The following is a 15,287-nucleotide window of genomic DNA, read 5'->3' on the forward strand; positions in this document are numbered from 1 at the left end:
CTGGCTGAGAGGAGGCATTAGGAACAAGAAGCAGCCACATGACAGAAGGTGACTGATGCAGCAGCAACAGTGCATACGATAGAGACCACAACCATGCCAACTAGAGAGGCCAAGGAGGGCCAGGGGATGTCCTCGGGGCAGCAGATCGGGGAAGTGGACACGGAGGAGGACCGCACAGACCTGAGCATGACATCAACACAACTCAAGTAGCCACGCGGTCGAGAGAAAAAACCCCTAGGAAGAAGGTAAAAGCCACAAAGACTTTTGTCGACCTGATCACACTCACAGAAGGTGATCTATTTGACATCAGCGAAATGATTCGTGAGGTCGCAAAGGATGCACTCCAGGAACTGAGGATGGAGCAGAGCACTGTGTTGGGGGCACTTAGCATGCAACTACAAGGATTACAGGTACAACCCCCCTAACAGGTACAATGGCCCAGTACATCGCAGCAGGAACCACTGAGGCTAAACAGATGCTGCGTGCTCGTATGGTCAACACCTTCGTATTACCCGAAGTCGCGCTAGCAACAAGCGAGGATGACTGGGCTACGATGAGCAGCATGAAAGGCGTCAGCTTGAACTTGGCCACCCTGCCACATGAAATTCTATACTAACTATAGGATGCTGTCATCACAGAGCGCCACGCCTAGGAAGGCCGAGCGATCCTGGTCCTGCATGAACTGAAAATCAACATGGACTAGCTCAACATCTAGCAGGATGAGTTGGTTGTGCAGGCTCGTGGACTAGAACAGGCTATAGAAGATGCATGTAGGAGCATTCTAGAGTTGGCCGTGCTGGTAGAGCTCCTAGCAGCAGAACGAGTACATAGATTGGCGGTCGGATTCCGTGAGGCTTGGGAGGAAATGGTAAAGGTTCAGTTGGAACTGAACCTATAGATCACCGAGCTTCGATTAAAGGCATAACCCTACACACCCCTATAAGTCAGAGAGCAGTGCACCCATGCTATCTAGATGGGGTTGGAACAAATTGGTCAGGCGACACAGGGTTGAACCAGGATGTTGGAGCAAGCACTAACCATACTTATGCATCTACAGAAAGACCCAAACCTACAATGCCTAGAGATAGAAGCACGCGAGTTGTAGTAGGAGTACGACAGTGTCTGGGGCACTGTGCAGACGGTTTCCCTTACTCAATGACTCACTAGACTACAACAGGTAAGGGCACTGAAGGACCAATTAGACGTCGTGCAACAAAAGGAAGCCCTGCTGAAAGCACGCATTCAACCATGGATTGATGAAGCATTCACAATTACAGCTACCATTGGAGGGAAGATGGCCCAGATGCAGGAACTGTATACGGTTGGACAGGAATGTGACACTACTAACGAATGTTCAGAGATACTTTTGCGACAAGTACAACAGGTAGAGGAATAGTGTGCTGTGGACACCCAAGCTGTGTGAGACCTGCTACATGGAATTCGCGCAAAGATTGCCGCACCAGCAGAGTGACTAAGGACGAGTCACGATGACTCTATTATGGGCCTGTTGGGCAATAGATCCCCCCTAGCATGTTTTTTGGGTTTGAAGCCCAAGTTTTGGTCAAGTGTAATGTAAAGTCCTCACGAAATGTGGCCACAGAGCACAAGAGTCTAGGGTTTTCCACCCTAAAATAATGTAATTTAATGTATAGTATGTCAGACTACCCATGGTTCGTAGACCATGGGATTATATCAATAGAGCGAGGCTCTAAGTGTAAAGATAGTCTTAGTTTTGACAAGTAATAGACGGATACAAAGGCATGGTTAGAAGATAGAAGTGAACCTAAAGTGTATTGGGTCATAGTAGTAGGTAGAGGCTCTATAGATGAGTGCGTAGAGGCCTAGTAGAATTCGCAGCTGAGTGCACGGACCCCTGTAACTGAGTGTGCAAGGTGGAGTCAGGTCTGTAACTAAACTTGAGTATTAATAAAGATAAGATTGATTGATTCAGAATATTGTGCGTCTGTCTGTAGATTAGTATTTCTATTTTTTGGTTATCTTTATGCAGTTATATTGTTTTCGAGTATGTGCACTTATCTGAAAGTTGAATAAGTAATAAGAATATTGGGCCGGCACAAACTAAGTTAAGCACTGATATAATAGCACAGTAAGGATCGTATCAGAATAATATTGTATTCACGAAGGTGCGCACAGGTTGCGAAGAATAGAAAGTTGCGCGGAGCATCTCAGTGTGCAGATTAGGATCGTGAACCTCTAGAACCTTCATCAAGACATTCCTAGGGTGTGGAAACCTGGCTCTAGCACCCTCCCATACTACTTCGGGTGACACCTCAGTCTACGCTCCGCGGATTGTTACTGAAAGGGCCAGTAGTACCATGATTTGCTTAGCTAAACTCACTGCTGAACCTGGGTCAGGTCCTATTGGGTGTGGAGCCTGATTATCTTCTGTATTCAAAGGTATCACCACATTGGACCCCAGTTTGAAATGGGGCGGCAACGCTGCCTGTAAAATATTCGCTGCAGGGGGGTCCAGGGGAGGCGATTGCAACCTTTGGGGAGACTCCCCCCCGGGCAGGGGGTTTCCCACCGAAGCTAAAAATAGATGTAAATTTTCCTTGTAAAAGTATAGTAATTTCTAGTCAATCTAGGCTGTTCATTAGGCGGATGATCTGACGGTAGAACTTATGTTTAGTTTAGGGTTTTTTCCCTAGAAGGCAACTCCTCTCTTTGTATGAGGGCATTATATTGAGTCTGTGTAATATATGTGTATTCTCCGAGCAAGAAGTAGAGAGATGAGATTGTGAGAGAAAATAGAGGATATTACAGCGGATCTGTTATAGGTTGTGTCTCTTCATTTTGTTGGATAATAGAAAGGAAGGACTGGCTGTTTGGGGTGGACGTAGCCTAAACTGGGTGAACCACGTATATCTGTGTCTCTCTTGTTTTATGCATTTTCTATGTTTATATTTCTGCAATATTTTATGTGTTACATTGCCCCGTAATATATAATTTCCTAACAACTGGTATCATAGACGAAGGTCTATTTGGTTGATAAACTCGTAGGAAAGAAGGGTTCCTTGTTCAAGTGGGAGCAATGGCAGAAAATGGTAAGTTTAGGGTTGAGAAATTTAACGGCCAAAACTTCTTGTTGTGGACGATGCAGATGGAAGATTATCTGTATCAAAAAGATCTGTACCTACCGTTGGGTAGAAAAACAAAGATGCCTACAGCAATGATAGATGAAGAATGGAACCTTCTCGATAGAAAGTCACTCGGAATAGTATGGTTGTGCCTCGCAGCGTCGGTCTTCTTCAACATTTCAAAGGAAACAATGATAGAGGGTTTGATTAAGGCGTTGGAGAAACTATATGAAAAACCATGGGCCTCAAACAAGGTATTTCTTATGAAACGGTTATTTAATATGAAGATGTCGGAAGGTGGATCTGTTGCAGACCATTTAAATGATTTTAATACTGTTACAAGTCAGTTATGTTCTGTAGGGGTAAACTTTGATGATGAAGTTAGAGCTCTGTTATTCTTGTGCTCATTACCAGAAAGTTGGAATGGTTTAGTAATGGCCATTAGTAACTCTGTTTCTGGATCTAGTACTTTAATGTTTGATGATGTTTTCAGTGCTATCCTTAGTGAGGCAATGCGACGGAAAAGCTCCGGTGAGACATCAGGTAATGCATTGAGTGCAGAGCCTAGGGGAAGAAAAATGGAAAGAGGAAAGAGCTCAGGATATCGCAGTAAATCAAGCAAAGGCAGATCCAAGTCTAGATCAGGGATAGTGTGCTGGAAATGCGGAAAGAAAGGACACCTAAAGAAATACTGTAGATCTTAGAAGGGAAAAGAAGGAGATGCACAGCAAGGAAACAATCATGAAGCAAATGTGACAGGTGAGGTGTTACAAGATGCTTTGATTCTTTCTTTCGAAAATATTATTGATTCCTAGGTGGTAGATTCAGGGGCCTCACTCCATGCCACACCTGATAAGAAATAATTTCATGACTATGTTCAAGGAGATTTTGGACAAGTTCGTTTGGGTGATGATAAACCTTGTAAAATTGTTGGAATGGGTAAGGTTCTTGTAAAACAGTAGAATGGAAACCAATGGCTACTAAAGTAGGTGAGGCATGTTCCAGTGACATGACTCCAGAATTTAGCAGAATTAGACTCAAAATAGGATCAGAGGTCATGGTGAAAATGAGATATAATCATATAAGAGGAAATTGGATTCACCAAACCCAGTAAGGTAAGTGACGAAGTGAGGATAACCGAAACCTGACATGAGATACAAATAAGTGTCATGTTCAAGAATGACATGTTTCCTTTTATACAAAATAAAGGATATATGTTTCCTTCCATTTTTCCCCACTATCTCTACGAAGTGCCTCATTATTTTTAATCCCATGATTGAAGAGTATGGCTTATGCTTATTGTATAGGTTAATCCTTCAGATGAATCCATCCTAGTATTTTTAATGATCCCTAGGAATGATTAACTCGATCTCTTCATGGTGACAAGTCCTTCATTTTTTTAGTCTTACAAGTCCAATGGAGGGGTAACTCGACATCTTTTTCATGTTTAAAGAGTTCGAAAAAGAGGCAAGAAGATAACTCCATATGTCCATTTTCATATATAGTCTCTTAAGTCCGAAAAGGTAGAAAACAATACTCAAGAGAACCTCTTATCCATGTTCGACTAAGGTTTTTCTTTTTCATAGCTAGTCTATCTCAGTCCAAAAAATAGTTAAACTTATACTGAGTAGACATCTTTTCATTTACTTTTATGAGTTCGAAAAGACAAGTGCTCGATAATATTTTCATAAATTTGGAGTCTGAAAAGAGCTAAAAGAGGACTCCACCCATAGTAAAAATTGGTATAAAAGGATATCAACTGGTTCTGGTCATGATGGAACTTCTGAAAACATGTAAAGGTCAAGAGGTTAGCTAATAAGTCCACTCATCACAGATATTTGTTAGGCAAGGGTAAAACAACCAAGTGAAAGAGAAAAAGAATATTTCCATTTCAATGAAGGCTATCTAGCATAGACAAGAAGTTCAAACATTGATAGAACAACCAAGTATGCAACACAAAAATCTTCCTAACTAGAACTTTTACTTTCGCTATTCCAATGCACCCACCAAAAGTAAAATGAATTCCAATTACCTAAAATGCACCTAGATGAATTTTTTTAACTTTTTCTTTTCAATGAATGTGAATGTTCTTTTCATCTTTCAACACTAAGAAATGTAATCTATGCTCAATGATAATCCCAAAAATGACTTTTCAATGTAATGTAATCTAATACAATTTTAAAAATTAAACTTTGAGATGAAATCTAAGCAAATGAAAATGCCATTTCTTTTATGGTTTTCAAAAGAACTAATAATGCTTTAACCAGCAACAAAATCAATATTTCTTCCACACATACAAATAGTAAATAGTAAATTCAATTGACCCAAAGAACTAAAGACTCAACAAAAGTTCACTTTCACTACATCAAACAATGGGATGGAAATTTTCAAACCACGAAGAATCTAACAATAATAAGCCAAAATTCTATGCACATAGAGCAGGAGAAAGACTTCAAAGATCAAGATATTCCTGATATTCTATCAAAAATCCTAAAAAAATCTCATTTTTTGGACTAGCATGACTGTAATGGTCAAAGCATGTGCTGATAGTGTCTTCAACACTACTATAATCAACAAAATCCATGTTCCCAGCACTCTGCTTTCGATAAAAACACGTTTTGGGTGAGAAAAGCTTAGGAAAAAAAAGAAAAAGTTGAGCAGAGACCTAGATTTGACACTCTAAGCCACACATCACTCAGAATATGGATCCACAATTAACCGAAGTTATGGATCACCAAGAGTTTGACCAAACCTATCAAAAGAAACGAAAGACAAAGGAGGCTTGAAGGCTTATGTATTCCCTAGTGGAGTCACCATTTTGTTGTGCACACAGTCCTTTTGGTGGATAGAAATGATGCCTCTAGTCTTATGGGAGGATCTAGCAACAAACAAAGACAAACATATGTAAACTTTCCTAGTTTATACTAGAAAACAAAAAAGAGGATACATGACCTATCTCACTCTGATGCTAACATCCGTTGGTTTTGTCCTTGATTCTTTTGTTTCCAAGCTCAATCTCATCTTCACCATTATGGATAAATACCTACAAGGAATATCACATGGAGAAAACAAATCCATACATAACAAAATTCATTCCAATATAATCCATGTAACAGATCAAGGAGTATTACACTAAATGAGAAATATTTGACACATTTATGGAAATAAAGTGCATAATTTATTATTAATAGATGGTAAAGGGAGCATTACAACCATTTAATCCTTGATGTTGGAAGCGTGATTTACGTGAGTTTCCAAGTCCTAACCTTAACCTTCAGGCACTCCTTTCTCCTTAGCAAAATGGGCAGCAAACGGGCATAGTTCAGCACTAGGAAGGAAACCAATTATTAGCCAACCATTAATGGATAGTAGAGTTCTCATTTATAGGGAAGGAGAGGGAGTTAAGGATCCATGAAAGGAGGGAGAAGTTCAACATCTCAAGTGAAATATCCATGAAAGTTAGATGAAGAACTAGGAATGGGAGGTCTCGTTCGAGTCATCATTCACTTATAACTAACTCGTTGTTCTCAAGGCTTATAGTAAGAGAAGATTCTCCTTCATTTTGTGAAAAACTACTTGAAGAGGACAAACACGGATTTTTGTGATAAAATTCATGCTCGCAGTGCTAGGATAGTATGATGCATCAAGTGATCAACATGGGTCACTAGTTATGAAAAACATGTTGATCATGAAAAACAAGGTTTATGACAAGTTTCTTCAGAAATATTTCAAGGCAAGTATTATTCTTTTCTTTATTGATTCTTTGAACATGTTTCATGGTGAATACATTGACATATTTCGTCATTTTGTGACAATTGTGGCATTAACAACACAAACTCCAACACTTCAGGATATGAGACAAGGGGTGTGATAAAATACTAAATAACAAATTCTAAACTAGAAAGAAATGAAATTTTAATCTATTTGAAATGAAAGTACAATTTTCACTCTATGTAGAAGAAATGTGACAATATTCTATGAAATCGATCCTATGCTATGAAACATAACTAGATTCTTATACTATGAAAGCAATAAACTTCCATTCTAAATTCGTATGGTATAAAAGCGTATTCTAAACATATATTTTGAAATCTTGTTAAAATGTCTTCTTAGGAAGATTCTATGAAAAACTCCTTAAATTATATTCTATTGTTGAGAACATAGATCGATTCTATGAAATTCATAAAATCTATTTTAAGGAAACTCAATTGACAACTTTGTTCTAGAAAACATTAAAAACTTTGTTTCTAAGGAAGAAAATGAATTCTAGGCAAAGAGAAAACAAATAAAGCTTATTATATGAAAATAAACATAAGATTATTCTAAGAAATTGAATCAAAATGACCTCTAACTATGAGATCAAAGAAAACTGAGATTACTAATGTGCACACTTAGAATCTAGAGTCATTCATGTAGAAAACATGTGTAGGTTTACCCGATAATGAAATATAAATGAAAGTAGAATACTATAACCTACTTCTAATATCAATTTGTGGAAGCTTCAAGATCGAGCTGAACAATATAACTAGAAGCAAAAGAACCAATGGCACAATACACATGAAAATAATTTTGGGAAAAGCATCAGCTAAAACCCCCACACTATTGTATTATCATACATGGTGAAAATACATAGGAATTATACAAAGCCTTAGCTCTCACAGCTAGCCAGCTCTCAGTACAATCCTCACAGATGCTCATAGGAAATCTTGGCTTCTCTCCAGCCTTCCTCTCTGCCCTCCAAGCTCCTATTTTCAGTTATCGGAAGTAGCACTAGTTGAGTGCATTAATGCATCAACTGACTGTTAACTCACTATTAGTTCCTCAAACTGCTTGGAACTAATTTAACTAGAGTTAACTCAGTAAACTGAGTTAACTATTTACAACTCAAATATAACTCAAGCTTATCTCCTTAATTTAAGGGATAACTCTTGCATGACTTCAGAAAGACTTCTAACTTGAATTGATCCAACTAATTAATTTAAAATAAATTAATTAATTATTCCCAAGTAGTTCTTAAGACTAAATTCAATTTTAATTCACAATTTAATTCAAGGAAAAATTAAATTGGAATATTCTTGTTTCCATTTTTCAGCACTCCCTCTGAACAAGAAAGGGATTACCTGCCACCGCAATCTTGTCTTTATGGAACTCAAATTTACACTTTGACAATGCCTTTGTCAAAATGTCAGCGCCTTGCTCCTCTGTCGAAATATACTGTAGCAACATGATCCTCCTCGCTACACAGTCTTTAAGATGATCCTTATGCTTCTCCATACTACCATCAACAACTTGCTTTAACTTGCAAAGCCAACGGGAACTCACAACTGACTTGTTCTTTGGTCTCGAAACCACGTCCCAAACACTTTTACGAACTATGGAGTCATACTCCTCCACCATAGCATCAACCCAAATCAGCTGCTGCACTACTTCCTCCAAGGAAGATGGCTTGGTATCAATAGATTCCCCAGCAACGGCCACGTATCTAGTGTACCTCTCAAATGACCTCCTCTTTCTGCCCTAAGAAGATGGTGCTCCCACATTCTCTCTCGCATCCTCCAACAATCTGTCATCTTCTCTAGTGTGCTTCCATCCATATCTGGAAGACTCTGCTTGAGTGGATGTCTCCACTCTTGGAAACTCTGCATGTGGCTGCTTTGCATCAGTCTGAGGCTCCTCCTCCTTAGGAACCAATAGTTTCTCCACAGCCTGTAGTTGGAGCTCCCCCTCAAGGGAAACTCGCATGGCCTTCTGCTCATCAAACTTGAGATCTCTATGAACCACTGTCCTTCGACTGGTAGGCAAGTACACCTGATAGTTGTGAGCTATATCAGTGTACCCCACAAATATCCCCAACTCTGTTGTCAACTCAAGCTTCTTTCGTGCATCCTTTGTCACATGGCAATAAACCGATGAGACAAAGATCATGAAGTGACCCACATCTGGTATTTTACTGGAGAAATCTTCCTCTGGTGTCTTCATCCCAAGTATGCGATGTGGGCTTCTATTTTGCAAATAGACTGTTGTGTTACATGCCTTAGCCAACAAGTGAAGTGGTAGACCTTATTCATGCAACATTGCCCGTGCTGCCCCTAGAATAGTTATGTTCTTCCTCTCGGCCACCCCATTCTCGTGTGGGTTATGAGGTGTCATCAACTCTCATTTAATTCCTTCCACTGCACAGAAGTCCTTAAACTCTTGAGAGACATATTCTCCATCGTTGCTGCTTCTCAAGGCCTTGATCTTCTTCCCTGACTCTTTCTCGACCAAAGCTTTGAACTCACAAAACTTTGTGAAAGTTTGGTCCTTCTTCTGCATGAAATAAATCCAACATTTAGAGAAGAGTCATTAATGAAAATCACATAATACATTTGCTTTGTTGTGGATGCCTTCGAGAATGGTCCACACAAATCAGTATGAACTTACTCTAAGATAGCCTTTGCTCGATTATCTTGATGATGAAAGGAATACTTGGTGTACTTTCCCAAGGTACAACCTTTGCATGTGTCAACTTGCACAAGTTTACCTTTGGGAAGTCCTGTAGATATTTGCTGCATTATCTTCAAAGTCCAATGATGCAAATGGCCCAACCACCTGTGCCACAACTCGCCAATGTCTTGTCTTTGCACCAATTATTCTTTCATACTCAATGATTCACAATCATCTACCTCTAGTTTATAGAGATTCTTCACCTGAATCCCTATCCTCTTGGTCTGACCCATGGCTATGTGTCTTAGGAATGCCTTTTCTTTAGTGAAGACAACATCATAGCCTTTGTCCTCCAACATCACGACTGATACCAAGTTATTCTTCAGTCGAGGAACATACATCACATATGTTAAGGTGAGAAGAGCTCCATGGTCCCTCTGAAAAGCGACTGTGCCCACTCCTGAAACACTATACCTTTCATCGTCACCCATATCTATGCGCATCTTGAGGTCTTTGTCCCCCAACGCACTGAATAAATTTTTATCACCGATCATGTGGAATGAGGCTCCACTGTCAAGATACCAGACACAAACCATCATCGATGACGCCATGCATGCGATGAGGGTAAAGTCCATTTCAAATTGAGAGGCTAATGCCTCACCTTTCAATCCTTCTGAGGATCCCTTCTTGGACTTCTTCGATGGGAAATTAGTCGCATAATGTCCCATCTTCTGACAATTAAAGAATCTTACTTTAGACATGTCACCCTTCTTCCCTCCATGAGAAGAATTCGACTTGAAATAGGAATCCCTCCCCTTCCATTTCCTTGCCTTACGTGCTAAGGCCAGATTTTCTTCATCATCAATGTTTGATGAATAACCATCTCGTGTGCATCTCCTGATCTCCTCTTGCATAGGATCCGACCAAAGTTGTTCATAATCTGTAAGTTTCTCCTTTCCATTCATAGAGTCCTGGTAGCTATTCCAACTCTTTGGCAGGCCAAGGAGAGTGAGGCTCACCATATCATCATCGGCAATAATTATTCCCACATTGCCAAGCTCATCTTCGTAGGTGGTGAGCTTGTTCAGATATGTGGAAATAATATCACCCTTCTCCATCTTGATTCTTCAATGCTTATCCTTGAGCGCAAATTTCCTCTGGTCACTACTATTCTAGTAGAGGTCCTTCAATGTCTTCCACATTGAAAATGGAGTATCCTCCCATGGAGACTCAAGACAATATGGTCTCCAACTCCCTCAAGGATGATTCATCTCGCCTTCGCCACACACTTCTTCCACTCAGCCAACTCTTGTGCATTAGTCAAAGCTGGCTTTGGGATTTCTCGATCAATGAATTCCTTCAAACCATTGTCTTCTAATATAGCCTCCATTTTATCTTTCCATTCTATGTAATTCAAGATACCTTCCAAGGCATACTCAAGTCTCAAGCCATAGAACGCCACTGGCCAACCTTGAAGTATGATATGAATTTGATTTGCACCTGCAACCTCAAACTTCAAACTTCGAATTCTCTTCTCAGTATACTGTTCACATCTCCAATACCATGTAGAAAATTTCTACACAACTAGGCTATGATAGCATGTATTTTAGCTGTGTAGGTTAACCTGATAATGCAATATAAATCAAAGCAGAATACTATAACCTAATTCTACTATCAATTTGTGGAATCTTAAAGATCGAGCTGAACAATATAACTAGAAGAAGAAGAATCAATGGCACAATACACATGAAAATACTTTTGGGGAAAGCATCAGCTAAAAACCCCACACTATTGTATTATCATACATGGTGAAAATACATAGGAATTATACAAAGCCTTAGCTCTCACAGCTAGCCAGCTCTCAGTACAATCCTCACAGATGCTCATAGGGAAACTTGGCTTCTCTCCAGCCTTCCTCTCTTCCCTCCAAGCTCCTATTTCCTTGCGCTATTCCTTGTGGATGGTTTTCCTATTACCAAGTGGAAAACCTCCTTCAAAAATGTGCAATCCTCAAGGATAAATCCTTGAATACATGCATGCGTTTTCTCCATGAGAAAACACATGCAACTGATAGTGCACTGTCCTTGAACATTAATCTCAACTAGGTCTTTCTCAAAATAGACATGCATGAGTTTCTAATGAGGGAATCTTCGATTAACTGGAGTAGCACTAGTTGAGTGCATTAATGCATCAACTGACTGTTAACTCACTATTATTTCCTCAAACAGTTTGGAACTAATTTAATTCGACTTAACTCGGTAAACTAAGTTAACTAATTACAACTCAAATATAACTCAATCTTATCTTTTTAATTTAAGGGATAACTCTTGCATGAGTTTAGAAAGACTTCTAACTTGAATTTCTCCAACTAATTAATTTAAAATAAATTAATTAATTATTTCCAAGTAGCTGTTAAGACTAAATTCGATTTTAATTCACAATTTAATTGAAGGAAAAATTAAATTGGAATATTCTTATGGCCATATTTCAACAATTCATGTATACACATTATGTATAAATCTCATACAATTTAAATGTAGAAGTAAAATATTTAAATAAGGAAGCAACTAATAAACGTTTTTTCATTTTTATAGATTTATTCAAGTTCTTGATTTCAAAAGTATCAAAAGCATAATGATCATGAAGGTGCATCTAAAGAGAGTGCATATAAAACAAAGAATCTAAACAAAAGGCTTGAAAGAAATATTGCAAAAAACACGCATAAAGGAAACTAGTCTATCTCGCAGAAATGAAACATAAAGGGAATTTAAAATACACTCATACTCATAAGGGAGCCCTCCTGAGGTTCATGACAGATTGAAAAATAAGGAAATTATTGATCAAACACCAGATCTGGTCATGAAGGCATAACCATGTAAAAGGATTGTATTGACTGAACAAGGGATGAACTTCAACAATATTTAAAAGTAATGATGACATCCAAGCATATTGATCAACCTTAAAGATTAAACACTATGTTTGGCTTCCTTAGTGAATCATTTTGTATAGTTTTAAAATAACTACTTCAGAGAAACTTGTTGCTAAAGGCTATCTCTACATATTGACGTCTTAGACTCCAAATTATATTAAGAATATTACTCACATGATTTGCTCTATATGATGTGAATAATGTGACAAACACATCATTGTTCTTTAAATTATTCGTGATCTCACTCAGCGGATAAGGATTCAATCTTGCTTGATACTATGTTTTGATTCCTGGTATATCCAAATGATCGATGCCATTGTGTGACCATATGTTTGACTTTGCAATATGGTCAACTAGGATTCTTTTACCTGAGACTAATAGGTGGAAATCCATGTATGAAGATTTGTCATATTCCCATGTGCATTGGTTGATTAATCTCCCATGGGATCTATTTCAACCTTGGATTCAACTGAAAAATGTTAGTGAGGCTACAAAAAGTGTCAAATTCCATGAGTCATGCAAATTGAATCAAATTTACAAAGGAAAACTTATAGAATCGAGAGCACATTGACTTTTACCTTATTTCTTATTTATGAACCTTTCATGGTTTTGCATTTCCAAATGGAAATGCAGTGGTATAAGGGTAAGTAGTAAATAAGTGAAAGAGAAAGTAACAAATTGTCAAGAAGATAGAATTCGTGTGGCCCAACATCATCATATTGAGGAAAAAAATAGACTCAACACTATCATCCAAGTAAACAACTTCATCAAAATGTTTTATCTACTAGTTGATTTGAAAGGGATGCAATTCCTCCTATTCCATCCAATCCATACATAATTATGTTATTCTTTCAACGAGTTAAGGATACTTTTCTTTATTTTCCCTCTATAATACTCTTTTTTGTGAAACATCTTATGATAAGCACTGATGGGAAAGAACCATTTCCTTTCCCCTTTCTCAAGTAGTTTTTGGAATCCCATAGAGTGAAATTTTCTTGCAAATTTTTATTACTATCATAGCATTTGTACCTTAATTTATTTAAATATGATAAATAATAAAAGCATAAAAATTGATTACAATCAAGTATAATCATATTGGATCATTCTAGATCAAAATGGAATGGTTAATGGATTAGGGAAATAGTTTAATGATGGTATGGTATAATTATGATAAAATATGAGGGAAAAACATATTGGAAAGGTATGCAGAAAAAATTAAATGGTAGGATAGGAATACAATCTTATGGTATATCCTGATCATTATCGATAAATTTTTAACAAATTAAAAAGTTTCAATATGGATTTTACCTTGTGTTTTACCTATATGCTAAAGTTTGCATGCATGATGATGAAAATAAATTAATCCTAAGAATTATGTACCCCAAAATTGATCCAAAATATAGTAGTCTTGATGTATGTTGATTGTACGAAGATGATTGTGATGACCAAGAAAGATGATTGCTAACTATGTTTCATTTTCTAATGAAATTTTGATTTGCAGGGAAAATCTAAAATGGTTGTTGAAGTTTTTGAAAGAATGAAGGCTTAACTTATTGCTACCCCAATTCTCAAACACTCAATCTCCCATTCTTATTAGAAAAAATGGAAGAATACAAATTTTGATTTGGTACTCCACACAATATTCATCAAATCCTGAATCCATGGTACAGATCTTGCCATGGAAAATGAAATTGTTGAAGTTGAGTATGGAAAGATGTCATTGGATTTCCAAACATTCTTGTATGTCATTAACCAAAGTGAGATGACTCATCCTTGATGTTAATGAGCATCATGGTACCTAGTACATATTGTTAGGTATGAATGAAGGTGCTTAAGTTGGTCACTTGAAAGTTCTGACAATCAAGGGACATTGTTTTATTCCCACTACCTTCAACGAGAGGATCTATGATTACTGTATGCAAGCCCCAATGTACTATAAGTCTCTAGTATTGAACCTAGATAATATGTTGAGGTTGATGGGTTAAAACTCATTAGTAGGAAGAAATTAATGCATCCCACATCAGCTAACATGAGCATATATATAATTTTGAAATATAAAGGCACAACAACATGATGTGTAAATTATTGAAATTTTTTCTAACCAATAACATGGTTTTGAAGAAAAGTCCTTGTCTAACTATGTCAGTTTCCTAGTTCTCATAGTTATTATTTATTTTTATATTTATTAAGATATTTATTTATGCTCATACACAATCCTGCTTTACATGAAAAGATAGCATCTTCTTAAGCGTAGGAATATTTCTAGTGAAGCCATGTGTGTAACATAATTATGAATGTACTCATATTGAATTTCGAAAAACATGCTTTAATTTATACCTAAACATGAGAAATGATCCACTCTGATGATCACATCAAGAAAAATTGAAGAGTGAAGAATTTGTGTTCTATGATAGTTTTCTATGACCACAATTCAATATATTCATGATACCCATTGTTCACATACTCGTTTGGAATATTGTGCATGTCCTCTTTTACTAAGCCATTTAAATATTTTGTTGTTGGATGGTTGGTCCCTTGGACGCATAGAGCATATGATGATAGGTATGTCAGTGACTCATGGATATCAAGTTTATTGGTTTCTTTTTCTCCCCATCAAACAAAATCCATGATTATTTGGTTTTCTCTAGTTCTTCTTCTTAACTTCTCTCATGGAACTTTTGGTCTTCTATCACTTCCCAAAGTGTAGGTATGTTTCAAAATGTTGTCAAGATTTTCTCGTCATGAGTTGGAAAGATGTTTCCAACTACTACTAAGATTTGAGAGATTTATTGGAGTAACATTCCTCGTTTTATCCACAAGCTCTTCAGTAT

The 15,287-nt window shown here is 37.5% G+C and overlaps 1 pseudogene; it reads left to right on the plus strand.

Moving 5' to 3' along the window:
* The first annotated feature begins 433 nt into the window (after nt 1-433).
* The window catches only part of LOC149142702 (uncharacterized), a 120,900-nt pseudogene continuing 106,046 nt past the window's right edge, over nt 434-15,287 (plus strand).

This window comes from Pinus tabuliformis, chromosome X (genome assembly GCF_031772625.1).
Source record: "Pinus tabuliformis cultivar Carrire ecotype Pingquan chromosome X, CPIR1, whole genome shotgun sequence".
Lineage (NCBI taxonomy): Eukaryota > Viridiplantae > Streptophyta > Pinopsida > Pinales > Pinaceae > Pinus > Pinus tabuliformis.